The sequence below is a fragment of the Triturus cristatus genome, chromosome 3_1 (genome assembly GCF_964204655.1).
Source record: "Triturus cristatus chromosome 3_1, aTriCri1.1, whole genome shotgun sequence".
Lineage (NCBI taxonomy): Eukaryota > Metazoa > Chordata > Amphibia > Caudata > Salamandridae > Triturus > Triturus cristatus.
The window spans coordinates 535,803,626-535,823,046 of record NC_140583.1 but is presented as its reverse complement, the minus strand read 5'-3'; the positions used below and the strand labels follow the sequence as shown (position 1 = coordinate 535,823,046).

The 19,421-nt window shown below is 45.6% G+C and overlaps 1 long non-coding RNA gene across 1 annotated transcript in view; it reads right to left on the bottom strand.

The window, feature by feature from the left end:
* LOC146860551 (uncharacterized) overlaps positions 1-15,194 on the bottom strand; it is a 42,700-nt gene extending 27,506 nt beyond the window's left edge. The window contains exons 1-2 of the long non-coding RNA XR_014979168.1: positions 15,060-15,194; positions 14,841-14,965 (exon numbers count right to left, since the gene is read on the bottom strand). This is a non-coding gene — a long non-coding RNA (uncharacterized LOC146860551). The remainder of the gene's footprint in view (positions 1-14,840; positions 14,966-15,059) is intronic.
* Between the last annotated feature and the right edge of the window lie 4,227 nt (positions 15,195-19,421).

Below are 19,421 nucleotides of genomic sequence, written 5' to 3'. Positions count from 1 at the left end.
ATCTCTAAAATAAACTGACATCAGAATTAACTTCTTTGTAATTACTCATTGACTGGCTATTTTTTTCTCCTCTCTTTCCAAATACAATTCCTGACTCACATTTGTGCACCTGTGACTCTTGCTTGCAATGATGGAGTTGGAGCTAACCAGCATTGATACCCTCAAGGTGATGGAGTTAAAGAAGCTCCGAAAGGTGAGAGGGCCGAGGGAGGGAAAGAGGGCCACAAAGGTGGACTTTCAGATAGATCTTAGAGCCTTTCAGGATGCGAGCTGCAACCGATGCAGAGGTTTTTATGGAGGAGGAGGATGAGGAAGGAAATGGCCTAGTCTCAAGTCCAGAACTGCAGCAGAATGAGCAGGACAACTTGCCCACAGGAATGAGATCCAGTGCCAGGGCAGGGAGCAGTGTCCCCTCTCATAACTTGTACCATGAGGAGTTGGAGGACAGGAGAACTAAGAGAGAGCTCAAGTTGCAGCTGGCCAAGTTGAAACTGGCTGCAGGAGAAAAGAAAGTAGCTGCAGAGGAAACAAGGCTGGCCCTGGAGGACAGGAAGCTATGTCTTGAGGAAAGGAAAATTCTGCTGGCTCATGAAGGGAATGCAAAAAGAACAGTTGATGGACAGAATGCTGATCAATGTCAAACATTCATCCCAGTACGGAGATCTGGGCCTATATCCATTATTTTTCTGCTCCCTATGCCATTCCAGTTTGAATCCAGCCATATGCAAATCAGTCTTGACCCTATTCCCCATGGGAACAGTCCAGCCCGAAGTGCCTGGCCTGTTCTTCCCTGGACCGGAAACAGGCACCTTGGTACCGGTTTCTGGGAATCACCCCTCATCAGCCAGGCTAGCTTGATTCCGGTGGCATGGAGAGCACAGGACCCACATCTGGGTATACCCGTCCTACTCAGGATGACAAATGCAAAAAGAACAGTTCTGTTTCCAGAACTTACCAGGGATTAACCATACTGCTATGGCTATAGCGAGTTGAAGTAAAGAGCTGGTCGGCCAAACCGTACCCCTGACTGCCAGTCTTTCCTCACACTGAGTACCCAGACGGGTCCTCTTGTGAGTAATACCTTTTCACTTCTCACTTGTGGCACATCACTAGTTCACAAGGCTGCGCATTAAGCAATCCAGATGTCCATGCATCACTAGTCCTGAGGAGACCCCGTACTGATAGAGGGTCGAAACGCCATCGACAAGCTGAAAGAGCGAACCATTGCCCAGCGCGTATTATTATATACAGTTGCTGTTTACAAAGAAATTATACAAGAATGGTCGCCTTTTAAGATTTATGGAAACCTTGTATATAAATATACACCCTGTCACTTACGATTAGGTTCCATTTTTCACTTTGGGACACAGTGTACAAAGATCTGTTCTATTGTAAATGTAAACAATGTATATAATAAGTCTGTTGTGTTTATAAAACAAGTCATAATTGTACAAATGTGTTGGTGGTTCCTTGCCCTCTGACATTATTCTACCCTCTTTTTATTGCGATTGTGCAAATTATATTGCTTGAATAATTTTTTATGAGTCCACAGGAACCGTTGTTTCCCCTTATATAGCAGATTCCAGTGGCATGGAGAGCACAGGACACACGTGTAGGTATACCTGTCCCACTCGGGGTGACAAATGCAAAAAGAACAGTTGATAGACAGAATGCTGATCAATGCCAAAAATTCACCCAAGTACAGAGATCTGGGCCTAAATCTATTGTTTTTTGCTCCTTATACAATTCCAGTTTGAACCCAGCTATGTGCAAACCAGTCTTGACCCTGTTCCCCATGGCAACAGTTGAGCCCGAACAGCCAGGCCTGGAATGAAGCATCCTGGGACCGGTTTTGGGACACCACCCCTCATGAGCCAGGCTAGCTTGATTCCAGTGGCATGTAGAGCAATGGACCCACGTCTAGGTATACCCGTCCCACTCTGGATAACAAATGCACAAAGAACAGTTAATAGAAAGAATGCTGATAAATGTCAAACCTTCACCCCAGTACGGAGATCTGGGCCTAAATCCATTGTTTTTCTGCTCCCTAAGCCGTTTCAGGTTGAACACAGCCATATGGAAATCAGTCTTGACCCTGTTCCCCATGGGAATTGCCCAGCCTGAACTGCCAGACCTGGTCCTCCCTGGACAGGAAACAAGCATCCTGGGACCAGTTTTGGGGCATCATTACTCATCAGCCAGACTTGCTTGATTCCAGTGGCATGGAGAGCATGGGACCCTCGTCTGGGTATACCCGTCCCACTCAGGATGACAAATGCAAAAAGAATAGTTGATGGAAAGAATCCTGATCAATGTCAAATATTCACCTCATTACAGAAATCAGGGCCTAAATCCTTTGTTTTTTTTGCTCCCTATGCCGTTCCAGTTTGAACCCAGCCATATGCAAATCCGCCTTGATTCTGTTCTCCATGGGAACACTCCAGCCCAAGTGCCTGGCCTGGTATTCACAGTCGAGCCCGAACAGCCAGGCCTAGTCCTCTCTGGACTGGAAACAAGCATCCTGGGACCAGTTTTGGGCCATCACGCCTCATCAGCCAGGCTAGCTTGATTCCAGTGGCATGTAGAGCACTGGACCCACGTCTAGGTATACCCGTCCCATTCTGGATGACAAATGCAAAAAGGACAGTTGATGGACAGATTGCTGAACAATATCAAACATTTACCCCACTACTGAGATCTAGGTCCATATATTTTTTGCTCCCTATGCCGTTCCAGTTTGAACACAGCAATATGGAAATCAGTCTTGACCCTGTTCCCCACAGGAATAGCCCAGCCCTAACTGCCAGGCCTGGTCTTCCCTGGACCGGAAACAGGCATCCTGTGACCGGTTTCTGGGAATCACCCCTCATCAGCCAGGCTAGCTTGATTCCTGTGGCATGGAGAGCACAGGACCCACATCTGGGTATACACGTCTCACTCGGGATGACAAATGCAAAGAGAACAGTTGATAGACAGAATGCTGATCAATGCCAAACATTCACCCCAGTACAGAGATCTGGTCTAAATCCATTGTTTTTCTGCTCCCTATGCCATTCCAATTTGAACCCAGCCGTATACAAATCAGTCTTGACTGTATTCCACAAGGGAACAGTCCAGCCCGAACTGCCACACCTGGACCTCCCTGGACTGCAAACAAGCATCCTGGGACCGGTTTCGGGGCATCACCCCATATCAGCCAGGCTAGCTTCATTTCAGTAGTATGGAGAGCACAGGGCCCACATCTAGGTATACCCATCCCACTCGAGATGACTAATGCAAAAATAACAGTTGATGGAAAAAATGCTGATCAATGTTAACCAATCACCCCAGTACAGAGATCTGGGCTTAAATCCATCGTTTTTTTGCTCCCTATGCCATTCGAGTTTGAACCCAGCCATATGCAAATCTGCCTTGATGATTTTCCCCATGGGAACAGTCCAGCCCGAAGTGCCTGGCCTGTTCTTCCCTGGACCGGAAACAGGCACCTTGGTACTGGTTTCTGGGCATCAGCCAGGCTAGCTTGATTCCGGTGGCATGGAGAGCACAGGACCCACATCTGGGTATACCCGCCCCACTCGGGATGACAAATGCAAAACCAACAGTTGATAGACAGAATGCTGATCAATGCCAAACATTCACCCCAATACAGAGATCTGGGCCTATATCCTTTATTTTTCTGCTCCCTATACCATTCCAGTTTAAATCCAGCAATATGCAAATCAGTCTTGACCCTATTCCCCATGGGAACAGTCCAGCCTGAACTGCCACCTGGTCCTCACTGGACCAGAAACAAGCATCGTGGGACCGGTTTTGGGGCAGTACCCCTCCTCAGCAAGGCTAGCTTGATTCCAGTGGCATATAGAGCACTGGACCCACGTCTAGGTATACCCGTCCCACTCTGGATGACAAATGCACAAAGAACAGTAAATAGACAGAATGCTGATCAATGTCAAGCATTCACCCTAGTACAGAGATCTGGGCCAAAATCAATTGTTTTATTAAGCCCTAAGCCATTCCAGTGTGAACCCAGCCATATTCAAACCAGTCTTGACCCAGTTCCCCATGGGTAGAGTCCAGCCCGAACTGTCAGGTCTGGATCTCCCTGGACTAGAAACAAGCATCCTGGGACCGGTTTCAGAGCATTATCCCTCATCAGCCAGGCTAGCTTGATTCCAGTGACATAGAGAGCACAGGACCCACATCTGGGTCTTCCCGTCCCACTCGGGATGACAAATGCAAAAAGAACAGTTGATGGACAGCGTGCTGATAAATATCAAACGTTCACCCCACTACAGAGATCTGCGCCTAAATCCATCGGTTTTTTGCTCCCTATACCATTCCAGTTTGAACCCAGTCGTATGCAAATCCGTCTTGATCCTGTTCCACATAGGAACAGTCCAGCCTGAAGTGCCTGGCCTGGTCTTCCCAGGACCGGAAACAGGCATCCTGGGACCAGTTTTGGGCCATCACCCCTCATCAGTCAGGCTCGCTTGATTCCAGTGGCATGGAGAGCATGGGACCCTCATCTGGGTATACCCGTCCCACTCGGGATGACATATGCAAAAAACAGTTGATGGACAGAGTGCTGATCAATATCAAACATTCACCCCGCTACAGATATCTAGGCCTCAATCCATATTTTTTATGCTCCCTATGCCTTTCCAGTTTGAACACAGCCATATGCAAATTAGTCTTGACCCTGTTCCCCACGGGAATAGCCCAGCCCGAACTGCCAGGCCTGGCCCTCCCTGGACAGGAAACAAGCATCCTGGGACAGGTTTCGGGGCATCACACCTCATCAGCTAGACTAGCTTGATTACAGTGGCATGGAGAGCTTAGGACCCTGCATCTGGGTATTCCCTTCCCACTCGGGGTGACAAATGCAAAAAGGACAGTTGATAGACAGAATGCTGATCAATGCCAAACATTCACCCAAGTACAGAGATCTGGGCCTAAATCTATTGTTTTTTGCTCCCTATACCATTCCAGTTTGAACCCAGCCAAATGCAAATCAGTCTTGACCCTGTTTCCCATGGGAACAGTCCAGTCCTGCTGGGCCTGGTCCTCACTGGACCGAATCAAGCATCTTGGTACCGGTTTTGGGGCATCACTTCTCATCGGCCAGGCTAGCTTGATTCTAGTGGCATGGAGAGCACAGGGCCCACATCTGTGTATAACCGTCCCACTGGGGATGACAATTGCAAAAGGAACTGTTGAAGGACAAAATACTGATCAATGTCAAACATTCACCCCAGTACAGAGATCTGTGCCTAAATCCATTGATTTTTTGCTCCTTATGCTATTCCAGTTTGAAACCAGCCATATGCAAATCCGTCTTGATCCTGTTCCCCATGGGAACAGTCCAGCCTGAACTACCAGCCCTGGTCCTCCCTGACCAGGAAACAAGCATCCTGGGACCGGTTTCGAAGGCATCACCCCTCATCAGCCTGGGGGGGTAAAGTGAGCTAAAGAACGATGATGGATTCAAATGAGATCTGTGCCTGGGGGTGAGTGTCTGAAAAGTTTGAGCGCTTTGTCCGTCATCTCCTTGTGTTTGCTTTTTTTGCCCTAAGTTGCCAGGGTATGCCCAGACATGGGTGCCTTGCTCACTTTGCCACTGGATTCAAACAAGCCTGGCTGAAGAGGGGTGTTACCCCGAAACTGGTCCCAGAATGCTTGTTTCCGGTCCAGGGAAGACCTGGCTTGGCAGTTCAGGCTGGACTGTTCCCATGAGGGACAGGGTCAAGATTGATTTGCATATGGCTGGGTCTGGGGTGGCGAAGTGAGCTAAAAAGCGATGATGGATTCAACCCAGACCTGTTGCTGGGGGTGAGTGCCTGAAAAGTTTCAGCACTCCAACCATCATCTCCTTGTGTTTGCTTGGCTCATGAAGTGAGTCAGAAGGAAGTGGACCTAAAAGTCAAATAGCTCACAGTCTAGTGGTAATGGTGGTAGTGACAACACAGTGTCTGATGGTGACAGAGTGTTTCACATCCTTAAAATCATGGTGAGTAGTTATATGGTGGGGAATGATAATGACAAGTGGTTTGGTGCATAAAGGCAGCCCTGCATATACCTATCATCCCAGAGGAAGACTTGTTGGATAGTCTCCTGAAGCATATGCCAAAGGTTGGGAGGGATGCCTAGTTGGGATTAGAGATAGATGACCAAATATCCTAAATGCTCATTAAGATAGCCCTTGTCTCCATGTTTATTCTCAACCCTGAGAAGTATAGTTTAAAATGTAGAGACAGCCAGAAACAGTCTAACCAGTCTTTTGTGGATTTCCTTCAATTCTCGGGTAAGGCACTGAATGAACTGGTGAAGTGCAGCCATGTGAGTGATGTTGATAATAGTTTAGCTGGATTTTGAGAAAACACAGGCTCAGTAAATGCTTTACAGAGTTGTGCCAACACCTAATAGATACCAAACTCACTGCACCCAAGGAGATTGGAAGATGGCAGACTTCTGGATCAGCTCCAGAGTGTCCTAGAAGGTACCTGGGGAGGGGAGGTCAACAAAATGGTTGAATCAGTCCCCACCAGAAGTAAGAGAGAGGAGACCTAGCCAAAACCAAAGAGTCCTCTCCAGGCCCCGGAAAGAGTTATCAAGGGAAGGATTCCTAGTCACATTTTGACCAAAGAAGAGGTGGTTTCTATGGGAAAAACCTCTACGTCACTTTTCAACTATGTGCTACAAGTGGTACAGGTTTGTGCATGCTAAGCGATTTCAACTACCCAAAAAGTGAGCACCCCCCTCCCACTGGTGGGCAGACCCAGGGATGGCACATGTAGTGCTCTGGGAGGAGGTTGCCCCAGTTAGTTGAGGGGGTAGTGTAGAGGTTCCTCTAGTATCCCTGGGTGACAGAGAGGTGGTACCAAAGGCTCACATGCCTAACAATACTAAAAAGTATAGGCAGTAGTTCACCATCAATGGGCAGAGGGTGGAGGCTCTGAAAGACATAGGAGAGAGCATGCTTACTGATAGGTGTCACCTGTTGTCCTCAGAGCACGAACTCCCAAATGTAGTCCACCAGGTTGTAACAGCTGACAAGCACAAGAACCACTACCCCGTGGCTCTGGTTCGAATGGGGGCTTCTCAGAATTCTAAGGGTAGCTGTGAGTCCTGTCATGCCTGTGTATTGTCTGCTTGAGAATGACATGGAGCACACCATCCGGAAGGAGGTGGAGCTCCGGTCCCACTTGGAGATGTTTGGTTTGCCGGAGTAGGTGGGCCTGACCGCACAGTCCACAGCAGCCTAAGAGGGAAGCCAAAAGTACCTGGAAAATCTATACTCTGGTAAAATTGCCCAGGTACCTGCTAAAAAGAGAAAGGGCTGGGGCATCGGAAACCCACCCCTGTGATTTCCATGGTCAGGGAAGAGGATGAGTGTGAAGCTTTAGCACCTCCAGGGGGAAGACACTGCTGACCAGGGGGACCTATTGAAGATGGCTAGATGACAAACTCAAGGTGGCCGACCTTTGTAGAGTTCTGCAAAGCTCAAAGAGAGAGTGTACCCTACACTTGAGGGCTTACGGCGGCAAGTCAAGGCCCAGAAAGCTGGTGACACCTCTGGTGATCACCTGATATATGGGTAGAATAACCTCCTGTATAGTGAGCCTAAGGTTCTTGAGCCTGGAGCAACCCATGTGTTGTTGGTCCTCCAGTTCTACATTGTCATGCTACTGGTGCTGGCTGATGATATACCCCTAACAGGGAATATGGGGCAGGCCAAATTCTTTGCAAGATTGAATACCCACTTGTTTTGGCCCCAGAGGAGAATGCCTTCTGCAGGTCCTGACCTATGTGCCAGATCAGTAGGAAGTCAGGAGCAAAGCAAAAGTACTTCTACTTCCACTCCACATAGTGGAAACCCTGTGAAGGGGTTGGTATAGAGATGGATAGGCCCCTTGACCCCAAGACTGCCCTAAGAAACAGGTTCATCCTAGTCTTGGTGGACCATGCCACCCGGAGCCATTGCATTATGGATGGTAACTGCTCCACATTGGCCAGGGCATTGATGGGAATATTTACCACAGTGGGTTTTTCCAAGAAGGCTGTGTCTGACCATGGCACCAACCTCATGTCTGCTTACATGAAGTCCATGTGGAATGAGTGTAGGGTAACTTATGAGTTTTCCACACCATACCACCAACACCAATGGGCAGCAGTTCAATACGACCTTGAAGGGCATGATTATGAGCCTACTAGAACCCATGAAGCATAAGTGGATGTCCTCTTGCCATGTCTTCTTTTTGCCTACAGGGAAGTGCCTCAGAAGTGAGTGGGGTTTAGTCTCTACTAGGTCATCCCGTGTGTAGCGCTCTCAGTCTTGTCAAGGAGTGGTGGGAGAATGCGCCCAAGAAACCCCCTCATGATGTAATGAGGTGCATGCTGGCACTCAGGTCTCAAATGATGTGCTTCTGGGAAGAAGCCACTGAGACCATGAAAGCCAGCTAAGAAGTGATGAAGCAATGGCACAATCCACCTGGCCTAGAGGTGTGGTTTCTGGAGCCTGTTGAACGCCGGAAAAGGCTGATGGACCAGGCCCTAAGGTCAAAGAGAGGAAAGGGAGAGGTCACATATTTGATGGACCTGAACACATCCAGGATTCATTAAGAGTCCTGCATGTAAACACCTCAACCTTCACTTTGAAAGGTCCGAAAAAAGCATGCTCCTGGGGACAGATGATGGTATGGAGGACAAGAGTGAGCCTCTGCCCAACCTCCTGTCTTCCAAAAAGCAAGATGGGTCAGTGGAAGGAGTTTTCCTCTCCTGTATCGTGGACCCGAGGCAACAGATACCGTCACCACTTGTCAGGGCACTTTGGCTTACTTTTCTCATCACTTAGTAAACCCCTGATATTCACACTGTGAAAAGCATGCCTTTCAAAAATGGTATTTACAGGCTGTCAGACAAAGCAAGAGCCAGCATCAAGGAGGAGGTTTACAAGATGCTGGAGTTAGAGGTGACTGTGCACTTCAATAGCCCTTGGTCCAGTCCATTGGTTCCAGTACCCAAGACTGCCCCAGCAGGCATCACACCTAAACTTTGATGCTGGATGGATTCCAGAGGGCTCAGCTCAGCCACTAAGACTGATGCTCTCCCCATCCCACTAGTTGATAAACGCACTGACCAGTTCGGTGCTGGCAAGTCCTCGAGAACATTCAACATCAGGGTGCCTTAACCGAGGGGGCTAAGGAGAGGTTTGCATTTTCCACCTCTATGGTCAATGTCCAGTTCAGAGTGATGCCCCTTTGGTTAAAGAATGCTCCTGCCACCTTGAGATGGTTGGTCAACCTGGTCCAGGTTGTGTTGGAGGACTTTGGCTCCACCTACTAGGATTACTTTGCAGTCTTTAGCTCTAGCTAGGATGACCCCCTGCACTACCTGTGGGTAGTGCTTCAGGCCCTGCAAAGGAAAGTCTGACTACCAAGGCAAGTGAGTGCCAGATAGGGCAGGGATCTGTTTCATACTTGGGTCATCAAGTCAGTGAGGGCAGTGTACATCCTCTCCAACCCAAGATACAGACTAGTCTCGTTTGAGAATCCTTCCAAGATCCAGACAGAGGTGAGAATCTTCCTAGGCCTTGCCAATAATTACAGTTTGTCAAGGGATATGGAACCATTGTTGCCCCCCTGACAGAGCTGACGTCTACGAAGCAACCCAAGACGGTGATCTGGACAGAGGTAATCCAGAAAGCTTTTGACCCCTTGAAGGAGGCTGTGTCTGTGGCACCTGACCTCCAAAGAGTTCAGTGTACAAACAGATGCTTCAGGGCATTGCATTGGGGTTGTACTCTCACAGCCAAATAATGAGGGTTTAGACCAACCTGTATCCTTCATCAGCAAGAAGCTCCTTGCGGGGGAACAGAGGTAGAGTACTATCGAAAGGGAAGCCTTTGCAGTAGTCTGGGCACTGAAAAAGTTGAGACTATACTGGTTTGGGAGGTTGAAGCACAGGTTAATTTAATGGCTTTTGTAGTTCACCTCGACAGGGATTGTGTTTAATATTAGAGTAGGGCTTCCACTCCTCTTAACTAATAACCCAATTTCTCACATAGGGGTTGTGGTGGTGCTATTTGAGCAGATGGCATTATGTGGGCACACTGGAAATAATCAATGATGGCCATGTGTGGAGCATCAATATGTGTAGGGGAGGATACATTCTCCTACACAGTGTGAATCCAGCCTACTGCTCATTACCTCCTTATTGTTACTGGTAAAGTTGCCATAGGTTTCCCGCCATTTGCTCCAGAGAACATGTACCTTTAAATTGCCTAATGTTAAGCTACCTTCTCCAAAACCTTGATTTCCACATTCTTCATCACTCAGCTGAGAAGTGGGATCTTTAATTAAACTTCCCTGGTTGCATATTGTATCTGTAACCCTTTCTATAGGAACTGTAATATCAAGCAAGCTTTATTTTTATATTTGTGTCCTATTGTGTAATATCCCTAGATAAACTCAATAGAATCTGGAGTGTGTTCCAAGAGTGTCTTTGACCTCCTCCCTCTAATACCCCCCTCTCCCCATTTAACTGAAGAGTTGAAAGCAAATTACCTTTACCCGTGGAGAGGTGTGGCTCACTGGTTAGAGGCGGCAGACCCGTAAGCAGAGATTCGGCCAGGGACCAGGGTTCAATTCCCGACGCGGCAGGGTCGTGGACCAGGGTCAAAACGGACTCGATAATTCTCGCCTCGGTACCTACTCTAACCAGGAACACACTCGGCAACTCTGGGCATTAAGCTTGCCTCATCTCTACAACGGCCCCCCACAGACGCCGGGAATGCCTGATTTCACCTTGGAGATACCCAGAAAGGGACCATCTCACAGGGGAAAGCCAGGACGGGTTCCCCAGCGGTCTTCAGCGCCAGGACACCTCCTTGTGAGGTAGCTGTTTGCGCTCTACAAAATGCTGTATTATTATTATTATTATTTGAATATTGAATCCAGCAGTATTCAAATAACTGCACGGCCGACCAGTTGCAGTTTAGCTTTGCAAAGATTGTTCTCAGCTTGGTCTCCTGTCTCTCTGTAGTATCTTGTATCGTCTGACTCCTTTCACCAGCAAAATATATTTTTGTGATTCCTCAGATGCAAATAAGAATGAGGTCAACTACACACATTTCCTAACCATACCTTTTGAATAAGAAATAGTCTGCTGCTCTCAGATGTAATGTTGTCCAGTCCTGACTGGCACAGTACAGTAGGTACCTTCACCTTAGAAACTACATTCCCAAATCAGGTTGGGAATACTAGTTCTCCTGTCCCTTCAGTTAGAGGTGTGACAAATCTTTTCAACTAACACCAATTTGCTCCATACTGTCAACAGTTATCTTCAGCCGCTACATGGAGCCGCTTGGTGTCCTACTCACAGATAACAAACAAGACTGACCAAAATGCTGATGATACACAACTCTACTTGAAAGTCTCAGACACTGCCTGCACATCATCCTGATCTGGATGTCCAGTGCATACCTGAAGCTCAACCCAAACAAGACAGAATTCCTGTTATTTTCCAAGAATCAATAGACAAGAAACAGTACAGACCTAGCTCAATGACACAAACTTTTACAGCTTCGAACCCCTAACTTTCACTGGATGCCAGGTTACTCAGGTTCTCTCTGGACACCAACCTCAGCCACAATAAACACATTTCCTAAAACATAAAGCTTGCCTGGTACCAGCTCTCTCTTCTAAAGCAAAAGTGAAACTTTCTTCCAGAAATAGACTTCAGAACTGCTCTATAAGTCCTCATACTCTTGCTTATTTATGGTGTTAACGCCTTGCTACATGACTTCCTAGATGGGACACTGACACCAATTAAGGGCATTCTATACACAGCAGAAAATTTCATCCAGGGTCTCAAAAAATATGATCTTATCATCCCCATCCTGATGGAACTCCATTGCTTCATTTGTAATTAGTAATTGTTCAAAGTGGGTATGGGGATATTCACTTTTTTAAATAATAAAAGATCTATGGTCTTATCATTTTTAGGCCTGGGCGAAGCACTACGCTACGCTCGCGTAGTTTGCGAAGTTCGCGCTACTTCGCACTACGCGAACTGCACGTAGCACAGTGCGAACACGCGTAGCGTAGTGTTGCGTAGTGCTGCGGTCATTTTTTGCTTGCTCGCGGTCCTCAACGTCAAGTTGGCGACCGCGAGCAAGCAAAATGACATCCTGGCGAGACTTTTTCCTTGTTCGCGATCGCGAGCATGGAAAATAAACCTCCCGGCGAGATTCCCAACGCGAGAAGGTCAGGTTTCTCATTGCGAGGGGTCGCGTATGCTCGCGACCGCTCGCGATGAGAAACTACCAGTTCGCGTTGAGAAAGCTGCAGCTTGAGGAAAAATCTACTCGAGCAGCAGAAAACTACAGCTCGCACTGTGCAAGATGCCTTTTTCAATGATTGCACAGTGCCGGTTGCTTGTCCGCACTGTGCAATCATTGAAAACAACATCTTGCACAGTGCGAACATGTTACTTCGCAGTTCACGAAGTGCTACGCGTAGCTCGCGTAGTGCGAACTTCACTTTGCGTAGCTTCGCGAATTGCTACTTCGCAAACTACGCCCACCCTTAATCATTTTCCTGTTGTGCTAGCAAGAAAAAATTCAGGTGTAGTGCCACTAGGTGCACATTCTAAACACTCACAAGTAAAAAACAGATGTTTCCTAATCATCTCTTGGCTTGTTTTGGCAGCTCTGCCACATTACAAGTTTATATCTGGTCAGCTTGCATGTAAGAACGTTTGTTCGGAGCAGACAGAGACATTTATATTTATTACCTATCGTACAGGAGGTATAATTGAGGATAAAGAGGCCGTCTGACCATATCGAGAAAATAGAACCCTCGCAATGTGGCATTACGAACATATTAGTTGGAGCTAGAGTTTTATACAGCACAAACTTGACCCGAACGCATCAGAGCACTTTACATGAGCACCAGTTGCGTCACAGACGGACAGATTCATTTTTGTTGGGCACGGGGAGATTTAGTGATTTGCCCAGAATCTCAGGATGCCGAGACTCCAACCCGGTTCCCCAGCTTCGAGGTCAACTGCTTTAGCCGTAAGGACACATCCTCTCCCCAAAGAAGTGACAGCGAAAAGGTGCTTCACAGGGGCAACTTGAGGGGCCCTGGAAGAAGCAAGTGCGTTTCTGTGGAACCTAGCAGGTCCTGACGTACTGCCCCAGGGGATCCTACTGCTGCTACTGTGTCTCAATAACAGGACCCTTCCAGGTGCCCTACAAAAAACTAAGTGTCAGAAGCACGACCCAGATATAACTACAAAGGCTTCTTAATGGTATAAGGCAGCTGAATTGTGGTAGATCTAGAGCTGATGAACAGTCTTGAACTGCTGGGTATTCAGCAGCTGTAACAGATGTAGGAAAGGGTGGTCGAAGAGTTTGGTACCTGGAAGCAACTGCACTTGTTAACAACACGTAGACATTTTGTGAATAAAAATACTTGCCTTGAAAATCCTGCATTACATCCCGTGTGGTATTGGAGAACGCCATTGAACAAGGAAGGAACGACTATGAAATGGAATATGCGTAGATCTTAAACTTTCCTAGTGAATGAGTATGCAACCTGCACATTTAAGCCTGCCTGCATCATCAAACCCTGCTCCATTATTTGATTTTGAATTGTGTGCATTGCAGCACATTTCAAATGTGCTGTCCAGCGTTCGTTGGAAGTCAAATACATGGCAATTTGTGGATGCTGAACCCTGTGTTCTTTAGGTTTTAAAAGCAATAAGGCACTCACTAACATGAAATACCCAAAAGAAAGAAGAAAATCTCAACAAAGCAATATAAAATATGAATATCAACAAGTACATGCAAATTACTTGCATTTATTTTGGAAGCTGATAAGAGTGTAAAGGCAATGAAAAAGTTATATAAATGAGCATTATATACAACGCCTCGTTTCTGGCATATTACACGCTTATACTCATGACATCCCTCTTAATTTGGGATGCAGTACATTCACTGATGAGAGATAAAGGGTTACATCTCAACACGTAAATGTGTAACCTGACATAGCCAAAAACAGGAGAAAACCTGTTAACCCAGTCGAGAGCTGGGCAGTCGAGGGCCGGGTGAGTATGTATAACCAAGCAACAATGTCTCAACTGGTAATCATTAGGCAAGGCAGGTAAAAATGGAGAAACCAATCAATCAATTAGAGAGGAAGGAAAGAAAGGGAGACCACAAAATTGGGTCAAAGAATTAGATCTATTAAGAATAGAAGTAGTTATATCAGCACTACATTACAATATATGCATAGATAGCTCAATTGTAGGTGTGCACATTCGTGCTTGTGAAAAAGGTGACCGGCGCAGTGACACAAGACAAGGTGAAGAAACAGCGTAAAAAGGCGCAAATTACAAATTAGTTCAGAGGTCACGAAAACAGTCAGGAGATAATTTTTTAGAAAGAGATTCAGCTGTTTAAGGAGACCATGATAACACCCACAATTGCGCTGGAGAGATGACGGCGATTCGACCTGTACAATTTCAGGTCTTCATCAGGACTGGGTTACATGGATAAGTTAAGTGCTGTACAGGGAGTAAGAAGAAAAGGGGAGAGGTCAGAACCGGGAATTAGAAGTGGGAGAAAAAAGGGGAAGGGGGAAAAAAGGAGGCAAGGGGGAGGGGGCTACCTGTGATATAGTACGGAGCCTATATGATAAGAGTGAATCAAGTCAGATGAATACAGGCTCGGTCTGTGGGGGAGGAAATACAAAAATATAACTGTACTCCCAAGCCCTATTTATAGCCAGAGGCCAAACTACCAGGAAGGAGATGCTAGCAATAAATAAAAGGCTTACCAAGTAGGATATAAGAAGTCCATGTAGAACGCAGGAATTGCTTGTGTATGGGGAAAACCCCCCGTCATTTAGGAGGGTTAACCAGAAGAATGGTCCGACGTATGCGTGGAAGGTTGGTACGTCAACTGTAAAGGTAAAGGGGCATGGAGGTGAACAATGGGACTAAAAAACACGGACAGGACCTGGATCCTAGAGTGTGGGAAGAAAGAGGAAAGTTACCTGTTATGGACTTAAACCGTTGTTAAAGGGAAGCCGTCTCTATCAGTGTAGAGACCGGGAATGAATCACAGGGAAATGCCTCATAAGCATACGTGTCCTGAGGGTGAGTGAAGAGCACCATATGCAGTGTGAATGGTCACGGTGTACTGGAGGGAAGCCAGCCCCCGGAAGAGGTCTATAGGTGAAGAGGTCACGTGCCGGCGATGGGGAAAAGGAATGGGCTGGCTGTGGTAAGGGGCTGTACGGTGCCCCCGGGGAATCGAGAAGAACAATGAAAATAGGGAAAAAAGGAAAACAGATTGTCTAGAGAAAAAGGATAAAAACCCTGAATGATTGAGAGGTTGTGTGAATACATTAATATGAAACAAATTGAATGATCTATGTAAAAACAAGAGATATGATACAATTGTTTTTTTAGAGAAATAATATTTCATTTTGTCACTATTTCTGGTAATAATAAGAGATGCAGGAGGTAGCTATGTATTGACACATTCAAATTACAATATGTCGGGAAGTGCTTCCACTGGTTTCTCTCACAAAACTGGAAGGAGACATCATACATATATACATATACACATGTTATGAGTTGGAGTCCCATACAAGATATCATTTGGACTGGGGTGAAAATGAGTATATGTCTGAGATTGTGTCAGGAATTACTAAATTCAGTTGTCGTTAATGGTAGTATTCCATTTGTCCAGTATGTTCAATCCCTGATAGACCGAATCACAACGTGCGATCCATTGGCATTCGCACTTGTTCAAGGGTAGTTGTAAGTTCTCACCCCTAAGGGGCAGAGTAGGTTGGTCGATGACTTGCCAGAGCAAGTCTGTCTCTGAATGATTTTTCTCCATGAAATGTGCGACACAGGGAGCTGTCAAGATTTTAGATTTGAGGCGACTCTTGTGTTGCGTGATACTCTGTTTGATCATTTGGGTGGTATGACCAATGTATAGCAGGTCGCAAGGGCACCGGATGGCATAAATAACATTGGCGGTGCGGCAACTGGAGAATTGCTTAAGTTGGTAAGTTTGGTCCTTTACTGTGAATTCGTTCTGCACAGGTTTGGCATTTGTAATGGCCCAGTATGGGCGGTAGACCCCATAAAAAGGTGATGGACGTGGTGTTCTTGTTATTCTCCAGCTAGGTGACTGCTCGTACTAGTTGGTCAGATAAGTTATTGCCCCTTTTGTAGTAGAATAGTGGCAGTTCCTGAAAAATAGTTTGTGTACGGAGCACCTGCCAGTTCTTTTTAATTATTTTACTGACAAAAGGGATGCGTGTGTGGTACGTTTGGGGCTGAGAGAGAGGAAAAGATTCCTGTCGCAATACCATAGCAGATTACCGGAAAAATCCTTTTTCCATTTGCAGCTCCTTCAGAGATGAAGGAACTGGCCATAAGGAAGGCCATCCGGGATACCACGGGGATGGTAACTGGAATATAGAAGGAGTGTGTTACGTTCCGTGGGTTTGCGGAACAACGATGTTCAGATGAAACCCTCTTCAACTTGAAAGGTGAGAACCAAGAAAGGAAGGTCATTTTTCGGACGTAAATTTGAGGTGCGGCAGGTAGTTGAGCTAAGTGTAGAAAGCCGACAAGTTGTCAGTTGTGTCATGCCAATGTAACAGGATATCGTCTATATATCTCCACCGAGACATTGCAGCATGTTAGATTTTGGGCAGAGATGGGGGCCCATTCTCCATTGCAGAGACAGGGCTCTCTTTAATCCCAGAGGTTGATCACAGAAACTCGGGCTGCAAAGAAGGTTTAACATGCTCCTCTTGTGGTTACAATATGTGTGGAATTAGCTCAAGAAAGAGGAGCAGCTCTCCTTCACAGCATGTGAAAAAAATGTGGTTGAGGTCGAAGGCTGGGAACGATTATAGTGTCATAGAACAAATACATAATTGGAATATCTATAAACATTCTATAATTTTCAGTCATGTGCCTCGCACAGAGATCATAAAATCACCTCGAAATGCTGCCACTTACTTTGGAAAAAATTCCTTATACCGCATTTTTGTTCAAAAGAGTGCCAGTTTAACTAAACCTATTCCATAGAGTGCACTATGCATTTGTATATGGGCAAGAAGCATATACCACTCACTATACAAAGGTGTCAGCAATAAAACACTGAAGAGGTATTTATTAAAAAAATATTTCCTGAAAAGCTTGGAAAAAGAATTCATACAATCAAAGATTCAGGAATGTGCTAATCTGTACGAAGAAGGCTGTATGGCCATGGACCTTTCTTCAACTTCAATCTTTTCAGAGCCACAACCTTTTCATTAAACATGTAGTCATTAGAAAGCAAGAACATACTAAAAAGATGTCAATATTTTACTCTCTAGCACTTCTAAAATACTAAAAGAAGATACCAGAGAGGAAATCCTCAGGTTTTCAAAGTGATCTATCTCAGAAGGAACATTATGATTAGGTCTTCAAATTGTTGAATTTGTGCCAAATTATGGTCAGACCACCTTAATCCTCTGGAAGATGATAAAAAGGACTTATGGGGCCACACCACACACCTCATCGTCCTAAGCACTCTGAACACTCAAATGGAACTCACTAGTTCTTCTCCTTCCTTTCCAACCAGCACCAATTAGTTAACATGGGCACCTATATATCCCAAAAGATGCCAGTCAACTGCGGTGTCAAATCTCAACATGGAGCCTCTTCGGGGTCTACGTGACAGATAACAGCATCAAGATTCACTAATATGCTGCCGATACACAACCCTACTTGAAAGTTTCTTCTGCTTCAGACATGCAACACCTCAAACACTGCCTGTACATTACCCAGCTGGACATACAACCAAGTAAGCGTTTCTGTTATTTGCTAAAAACAAGAAACAATACAAACCTGGCTCAGTGACATGATCCTTGACAGCTTTGAACCTCAACTTTCACTGAATGCTAAGTCACTTGGATTCACTCTTTTTCTCTAGAAACACATCGATGAAAAAACTCAAAACAAATCTGTTATCAACTCTCTCTTCTAAAGAAAGAGAAACCGTTTCTTGAAGGAAGTGTCTTTAGAACTGCTGGTCAAGCCATCATTCTCTCGCATCTGGAAGGTGATAATGTCCTCCTCCATGGCCTACCATACCACACACTGGCAACTCATTAGGTGTACCCTGCACACAGTGCCAGGTCTCATCAGGGCCCAGAGGAATAGGATCACATCACCCCACTCCTGCTGCCACCCCTTTGGCCCCCAATCCCCCAAAGGCGGCCAGTACCATCTTTAAAAAAAAAACGCATCCTTAACAAAGCCCTCACAACCAGCACAACACAGCTTATCTTGAAAACAAGCTCACCATTTCTGGTGGTTCTCAGCACATCCACAGCCAGGACACCATGAGACTGCAGACTTAGAGAAGACAAAAAACAAGGCAGCAGGCTTTTTTCACCTGTACACCCAGTATCTGGACCAACATCCTCATTTCCATTAGGACTACCCAAACACTGGGCCAATTTAGGAAAGAGTTGAAGGCATGCCCCTTTGTAGAACAGTACATCATAATGCATTAACTGTTCACAAACCACACACCTCTCCTATCACTCATTATCTTGGGCTTGCCTTTGACCCTATACAGCACTCTATTGCCTATTGGTATGATTCGCGCTACAGATATACCACGTGCATACATAGATAGCTACATATTCCTGCACATACAAGGCTTTTACCTACTCTACGCTACTTAGGTGCTTTAGAACCAGAATATACTAATTTGAGAAAAACAGTGAAAGCAGGCCTAAATGCATTTAGCATAGCGACTAGAACAGTCTTAGGATAGAAATGCTTACATTCCCATCGACCTGGTGCCCTTCTTTTATCACTGCTGAAAAAGTATACACAGTGCCATCCATACGTACTTACTGCTTTGTAAAGAAAACAACAGCAGATGATTACCCTGATGATAATAATACAGTTTTTATAAAGTTCTAATTCATTAAGGGCTTGATGTACGAAATTTCTATTCACAAAAAGTGGTTGCAATTTGACTACCATATCTGTGAATTCTTTTAAATGAAGCATATTTTTTAAATGCAGCCAGGAAAACGGAACATGTAAAAAAAAAAGAAAAAAAAAAAAAGAAACATTTTTAAGAAGTAGGAAGTGGTCCCATGGACCACTTCCTGCACCCAAAACATTATTAGAATGGCTTACCATCAGTTTTAAATTAGTGGAAAAAAATTAATTTTTTGCTTCCGCATTTCATCGTATGGTAAAACATCCCTTAAGGAATCGAGTTTTGAAAATGATGGCCATAACATGACCCTTCTAAATAACGATTCCTTAATGTTTAGTTAACCTATTTAACAATTTGGAAACACTTTTCGGAGTTGTTAACT